Source organism: Medicago sativa, chromosome 4, assembly GCF_051527215.1.
Source record: "Medicago sativa cultivar Bolivia chromosome 4, Bolivia_mono, whole genome shotgun sequence".
Lineage (NCBI taxonomy): Eukaryota > Viridiplantae > Streptophyta > Magnoliopsida > Fabales > Fabaceae > Medicago > Medicago sativa.
The window spans coordinates 65336020-65344384 of record NC_140752.1 but is presented as its reverse complement, the minus strand read 5'-3'; the positions used below and the strand labels follow the sequence as shown (position 1 = coordinate 65344384).

The 8365-nt window shown below is 31.8% G+C and overlaps 1 long non-coding RNA gene across 1 annotated transcript; it reads right to left on the bottom strand.

Moving 5' to 3' along the window:
* Positions 1–1579: 1579 nt before the first annotated feature.
* Positions 1580–3633, bottom strand: LOC146930794 (uncharacterized). Its single transcript, XR_015006480.1, has 3 exons — positions 3507–3633; positions 3312–3416; positions 1580–1764 (listed from the first exon to the last, which is right to left on the bottom strand). It is a non-coding gene; the product is annotated as an uncharacterized LOC146930794 (long non-coding RNA).
* Between the last annotated feature and the right edge of the window lie 4732 nt (positions 3634–8365).

Genomic DNA, 8365 nt, shown 5'->3' with positions numbered 1-8365 from the left:
ATTATTTTAATTCATAAAATACACATGTGGATTTTCCTTTATTTTTTATTCAAAAAATATATAGCTGATTTTTTTGAAGTATGTGGCGTGCCACGTAGGATTGACTGAGTCAAAATTGGTGTTTTGCAAAAGGGGCTAAACATGAGGGAGGACTTTGTCATTATTTTTATAAGGGGGTCAAAATCGCTACATTTTAAAAGTTAAGGGGTGTGATAAATGTGTTTAAGCCTAAATTGTATTGTTAGGGAAACTATGAATATGATGAACGTTGACTATGAATATGAATATCGACTAAGGTTCTGGATATGAATGAATACCATAACATGACTAGATCATTCAAACTAAAATGACTAGTTCGTCATTTTATGGAACAAGTTACCATGACTTGTAGAGATTATTGTTGAGAATTCAATAAGGATTCATTGATGTTATGCCACTATATTGTGTATGGATGCACAAGGTTGATTATTTTTTGGTCCCATAATTTAGAAATGATACTATCATTATTTTGAACCTGGCTAGATGACAATATAATGGTATATTCTGGCCCAAATTATAGACTCTAATAGACTTATAGAATTTATAACCTACGAGAAGAAACATGGCCCTTTCACAGTGTTAGCAAGAGCCTTTTTGGCATCAAGAATTATCAGTTTCATTGTCAGAATTTAGTTTAGCATGCATCGAATAGCTAGGAATGATCTGAGAGGAACTTTACTTAGGATGTTTGATATGATTGAGTCGATATAAATGGTGGTTTATTTGTGTGTTTTACTTACTTCTATCTTATTATTATGATGTTCTAGAGTCTTAGTCCCAATTTAAAATGATTCTCCATTACGGGGCTTTGAATTTTATCGTATTGTTAGAGAACCCCTTGTAATATCTGTGAGCTAGATAATTTTATTTGTGAATATAAAAAAATATTATGAGTTAGATAGGAAAACCCAATGAGTGTATATAGATATATTTATATCTAAATTACCTTATCCACTTAGTACAAGTATAAGAGAAATATAGGAATCTCAACCCGTAGAAATGGGTGATACTTTATGAGGAGTTATACAAATTTTATAAGAAATAAGAAAACAATGCCTAAAGAGAGAAAAGATTAAAAATCTAAATTTAGGAAGAAATTCATTCTGTTGTAATAGTTAGGATTACACCTACCAGGAAACTATGGATGTCATAAAAGAAGTAGAAAAAATTATAAAAGAAAACCAACATTAAGGAAAACTTATCCAAAGAAAAAGGCATATAAAAATACTAAGAAAAAGGAAACAAACACCTAGAAAATATTGTCCAAAAAGAAAAAAGAAATGTGTGTTGGAGATGTAATATAGAAGGAAATTATGATAATGAATGTCAAAAGAAGAAATAAAAAGATTCAAAAGAAACTAAAGAAAAATCAAAATCAATAAAGAAACTATATAAATTATATAATTTAGAACCTTTAGAGGATGAACTAAGTGATAGTGATTATAACGTATATGAATATATATAGAAGATGATATACCTTTAGAAGAAATAGAAGATGAACTATATTCAGATGAATGAAAATAAAAATTTAAAGAGAAAATGAAGAAACCGAAGCTTATATAGATACAGGAGCGAGTATTTGTATAGCAACAAAAGCATTATTTAATAAATGGGAAAAATTAGAAAAACCATTAAAAATTCAAATAGCTGATGGATCTATACATCCATTAAATTGGGTAGCCACTAGAATTACCTTAAATATTCAAAATATATTGTGTATAGTACCTACAGTTTATCAACAAGAAACAAGGTTAGACATGATAATTGGAAATAATTTTAGAGGAAAACAATTAAAAGAATTAAAATAAATTAAAAGAATTCAAATAGGAAATAATTTATATACACCTTTTTGCCAATACTTAGAGTATATATCAATTAAATCCCCATATATTAGAGGAAAACAATTAAAAGATATTATTGATATTTCTGTTATTAATTCCTCATAAACAATTTATTCCAAAAAAAAAATCAAAGTTACATAAGCTAAAACGTGGTGAAATTATAGGATTAGTTCGTAGAAAAATACACCATGTATTAGTAAATTTGGAACCCGGAAGAAAAATCCCAGCACATATTGAAGAATTACTAAAAAAAGGTTTGTAGTGAAGACCCACTAGATACAAAAATTAATAATAAAAATATGGAATTAGTTGAATTAAAATTAAAAGATCCAACAAGAGAGATTAAATGTAAACCCATGATATATACAAAACAAGATAGAGATGAATTTGCTGAAGATATTAAGCAAATGAGTGAAAAATGATTAATAAGACCATAAAAAAGTAAGCACTATGCGCCAACATTTTAAGTTGAAAATCATAATGACATAAAAAGAGGGAAAAGAAGGATGGTAATTAGTTATAAACAAATAAGTGATGTGATGGAAGAAGATTCCTATTTTCTCCCAAGAAAATAATTAATTATTGCAAGATTTAGAAATATGAATTGGTTTAGTACTTTTGATTGTAAGTCGAGATTTTATTAAATAAGATTAACCGAAGAATCTAAGGCCCTAACAACATTTAGTTGTGCTCAAGGTCAATATGAATGGAACGTACTTCCAATGGGTATGAATCAATCACCAGGTATTTTACAACGTAGAATGGATACAATACTTAAGGAATATAAGAATATTTTGTCTAATTTATATTGATGGTATACTAGTCTTTTCAAATAGAGACATAGACGATCATTTTAAAAAGGTAGAATTAGTACTTACTGGATTCTTGAGCATGGAGTGGTATTAAGCAAAGCGAAGGCCATTATTGCCCAAAATAAAATTTATTATTTAGGACTAGAAATTGAAAGAGGAAATTTTTTAATCAAAAGCATGTGTTAGAAAAACTTCAGAATTTTCCAAATAAAAAAGTGGAGGAATAGTGTTATGATAAAGATGTATGATATGATTGAGTCAAGATGAATAGTCTGAAAGGAACTTTATTGAGGATGTATCATATGATTGAGTCGAGATGAATTGTGATATATTTGCATGTTTTACTTACTTCGATCTCATTATTGTGATGTTTCTAGAGTTTTAGTCCCTATTTAAATGATTCTCTTTTATGGGGATTTGAATTTTATTGTATTGTTAGAGTACCCTTTGTACTCCTTTTTCAATTATATATATATATATAACATAGTTCTAATGCAATCAAAAAAATTGAAAAAGTCAGAGAATTACGTGAAAGTTTAGGACAAATTATAAGAGTAACAATATTATAATGAGAAAATAAAATAAAAAGGCTTAGCCGAATGGAGAAATATTTTTTTACCCGGATTTCTGGGAAGGCACACGCAATAACCGTGAATACACTTCAAAAGATGTTCATAAGGACCAGGATATTTCTTCTGACAATCAGCGTCAGTATCACACGCTTCTGGAATTTAAAATATGCATAAAGTAATATTACTAAATATGAGTGAAATATTGTGTCTAAGATAAAAAAAAAAAAGAGAAATGAGCTTACTAATATGACCCTCAATTACAACAAGAAACAATGAAACATAAATGATCACAATATAACATATACTGCGGATTCCAAACATATTTTTATTTATGTTTTAACTTTGCATATAACAAATGGTGAATTGTTTTCTCACTTTATATAGTAAAAACGTCATCCAATATTTAAATCAAGTAAATGGTTTTTAACAATTCTTCCGTTGCATGAAATTCCTCAATAAATTAGAATAATTTATGTATCATCCTTGTCCCTTTAACCCATATAATAGATCTTACATAAAAATGTTGCTTGTAATTATAGTTAAAACCTAGTTACCAATTTTAAATCATTTTTTCATTACTAATCTAGCATTCCGGAACACACACACACACACAGAGAGAGAGAGAGAGAGAGAGAGAGAGAGAGAGAGAGAGAGAGAGAGAGAGAGAGAGAGAGAGAGAGAGAGAGAGAGAGAGAGAGAGAGAGAGAGAGAGAGAGAGAGAGAGAGAGAGAGAGAGAGAGAGAGAGAGAGAGAGAGAGAGAGAGAGAGAGAGAGAGAGAGAGAGAGAGAGAGAGAGAGAGAGAGAGAGAGAGAGAGAGAGGTGATGGCGGAAACCAATGTATCATTTTTGAATCTTATGGTTAAATAAAATGTATTTAGAAGGGGAGACCTTAGTAAAGGTGACCATTTAGATTCAATGGTTCATATTAGTCGGTGATAGCCAATGATTACTCTGCACCTATAAATTGTGAAGACAAAGGGAGAGAAAAATAATAAAAGATAGTTAATATTCTAGAATGGTGACATAATTATTTGTAGGAATAATACCCCAATGAGATAATATATTTTTATATTAATTTAAAGTACTGATAATTCTTCATGGTATGTATTTTTTACAATTTTTTCTTTAACCATGCCAGTGTTGTTTGGTCATTAGTTAATTTTAGGATATTTGATATATTTCATTGATTTTGAAATCATGAATTTAATAATCCGTTTATGTTTTCATATCCTTAATGAACTACAAATTTTTAGTAATATATTTTTCATTGTTTTGATGCAGTGTTGAGATTGTTGACAAATCAATATTGCCTATATGTGGTATTTTAATCATATTTTTTTTTTGGAAAAGAAGGTATGTTGAGCTTAGCTTGCATGGATATATGGAACAGCTTGCGGTGCAATGAATTTTTGTTTTAGACAGTATATAAGTAGTTTTACACTTTTTTAGGGTTTTAATGTCAAATGAGTTAGAGAAAAATAGCGCAAACACTTGAAAAACTATGAAATTAGAATTAATATCGTTATCTCTACAATATTTATGTCGAATCCTACGAATAGCTAAACTCTTTTGTCTAATGTTAAGATGGACATCTTTTGATATAATTTTAATTGAATTCTCATATTACATTTGCCCATTTAACCCATTGCATAGATCTTAATTAAAAATGTTGCTTGTAATTATAGTTCAAACATGTTTACAAATATTTCATTATTTTTTATTTTGTTTATAGTTGTTTAGAATAGAGAGAGAGAGGGAGAGAGAGGACATCATTTTAGTATGTTGGTATTGATGTGCGGATTAGGCAAGTGTACCTAATTGTTTACCAAGTAATAAAGTGATAAGTAGAGTATCGTATCCACATGGGTTGTTGTTTCGTCCAAACAATTCGCGTTACTTATTTTAAGTAGACGATATAAAATTAAAAATTTGAAGGGTTAGAAATTGCAATATTTATTTGTTGGATATTAAATAACAGTCATGTCGCATTTATCTATCTTAAGTAGACGTGGTGAGGCCGTTGGGACATTCTAACCTAATCGGTTGTCAAGCTGCACCTGCTGATCGCACGGTGATCCTTACGTGCGGGGTCTATACTATCTCGGTTGATTTCGATCTATCCCTGCAATGTGTGGTTGCACCTGTTGGTCACACGATGAGCCTTACGTCTGGGGTCTTACCACCTCAAAGGTAATTGAAACATGTACTTTATATTGGCAGGCAATGAAGGCCAATGTTCCTAAAGGGGTTTCCCATATATGAATCTTAGGACACTCATAGCACACTTTCTCTCACTCTTAGTAGTTCTACAAATGGGCAGCCCTATCAGCGGGTACCTTACCAAGGGTTTAAGAGAATGGTTCTATTAGGTTCCACTCCCCAAAGACACTTGTTTCCTCAGTTAAGAATTACTAGTTACATCCTAGGTTCAGCAGATTTTACTCAGTATTAGTAATGTCACCTTCTAAGTACTTACTACTAGGGTCAACGCGCTTTCGGTATCTTTCGTTAACTAATTACTTCCTAGACAAGTAGATATTAGTACACGAGATATAAATATCAAGATATAAGCATCAAGATAGAAATATCAATATTAGGCTCTGTCACAACCTAAGTGCCTAATCTAGAAAACTAATCCTAATCCTAATAAAATTTAATAGCGAACAGAAAATAAATAAAATATAAACGACATTAAAATAAAATTATTAAAGATAAAAACATAGCCTAGAAAAACAAGGAGAAGATAGAAAAACTCCTCCTGAAGCTCCTAGAATTGCCTTCCTCTTGAACTGCTCCAGTTCTGAACGAGAAATTATGAATGAGAAAGACTGGTAATTATAGTGAGAGTTTCCACCTAGGTTTAGGCTAAAAACGCGGGCTTTACCCACGAAAAACCAGGAAAAGGCGCTTTCTCCCCGCACGTTTTGGATGCACGGGTGCACAACACATGCCCTAGGCGCATGAAATCATGCCATAGGCGCACACATGTGCTTTCCAGGGCCCAAATTCTCTGTTTTTCCTGTCGTTTTAGGTGTTTCCTTTCAAATAACTTGTCTTGGGACCTGGGAGCAGAGTTCCTACCTCTATAAAGTCTCTCGAGGCCTCTTGAATCTTCATTTTTGATCTTTCCAAAGTCTGCACAAATCTTCGAAAGTTTTTGCTTTGCCGATTTGCATGATTTCTTCGTGAATTAATTCCAAATCCCCCTAAAACTGCTATGTTTCAGGAAGACTAGAATTACATACTCAAATATAGAAAACATTACAAATTTCCCAAAATCATAGGCAATTTCTCTAATACTCATTCTTTTGGCTGATAAAACCTACTGAAAATGACTGAAAAACATGCTAAGAATAACGTAAGATGATCTATCATCATGTATCAATGGAGCTTGAATCACATATCAAGAATAATGTATCGGGTTTTAATCTTGTATTTGATTAGAATTTATGGGTCTTGTTAACGAGTGCCTCCGGAGCACTCTTTAAACATTCCTTTAGAAGAGGAGACATTATATTTAAAGGTTGCCAACAAAATTCTTTGGTTGCCAATGGATTCTCTGTATCAGTAACATGGAGAAGAAGAAAGGGAAGAAAAATGATAAAAGAGAATTAATATTAGTCGACAATGGTGACAAGATTATTTGTTGGAATAATACCCCCAAATGAGCTGATACTATGTTTTTGTATCAATTTAAATAATTGATAATTCTTCATCATATGCATATTTTATTGATTTATTTCCTAAATTATCTTAGTTGCCTTTGGTTTTATTGGTTTTTAGTTCATGAATTTAATAAGACGTTTATGCTTTCATTTTTTTTTTTATGAACCATTCATTTTTCATAGCTTGTTTTTTCATTAGTTTAAGGCGAGATTGTTGAGAAAGAAACATAACCTTTGTGGGGGTATTTCAATCATATTTAGAATTACATATTTCAAAATAAAGTCAAATAAATATTAGTATCTAACTTTGTTTTCTCTCAATTTTATCAAATGAACATCAATCGTATCACTGTATTAACATGTAGGGGTGGGGGGTTTGGGAACAATGTACCGGGTATTAATTTTGTGGTTAAATAAAAGGCTTAATTGCACTTTTGGCCCCCTATCTTTACAAAACTTGCGGTTACAGCCCCCTAACTAATTTAAATACAAAACAGCCCCCTAAGTATTGAATCTTTGGCAGTTTTGGCGCCCAACGCTGACGTGGCACCCTAAATGAGGTGCTACATGTAATTTTTTTTTTTGGCCTTGGGGGGCCTAAACTGCCAAAGATTCAATACTTAGGGGGCTGTTTTGTATTTAAATTAGTTAGGGGGCTGTAACCGCAAGTTTTGGAAAGATAGGGGGCCAAAAGTGCAATTAAGCCTAAATAAAATGTGTAATAAGGGGAGACCTTATATTTAAGGGTGGCCAACAAAATTCTCTAGTTTAGATTGAAGGTGAGAAAAACACAAGAAGGGGGGGTTGAATTGTGTTTTGAAAAATTCTTCGTTTCTTCTAAAAACTGAACACACTGGTCAGAAGCTAAGTGAGACAACTTCTAAAGTGATAAACAGAATCTGAACGCAGCGGAATAAAACAGAGAGAAAGAGAAGAAGAAAGACACAAAGCAATTATACTGGTTCCTTCCACAAACCGGAAGTAGTCTAGTCCCCCTTGCACTTCCAAGGAGATTTCACTAGAAAGTAATATCTGATTACAATTGCTCAAGCACACAGCAAGAGACTTCTTTTGCTCAAGCACACTTTGCAAGAGTCTTCCTATGCTCAAGAACACAATCAAGAGACTTCTATGCTTAAGCACAACTGCAAGAGACTTCTAAACAAACAAGATTACAAAGAATAATGTTTGAGATTGAACACTTGATATACAATAGTGCTCACAAAACAAATCAGATACAGACTCTAAGACTTAAGAATTTCTAAGATAAAACTTAAGAAACAGAAATTCTAAGTGAATGAACAACAATTTCAGCAGAGGTTTGACACTTGTAAAAATGTTGAGAGTCTTTCGTTCAGCATTGCCAAATCTCTAAGTCTTCACTCCTTTATATAGAGGTCTGAAAGAGACGTTGTGAAATTGCCAACACATCAAA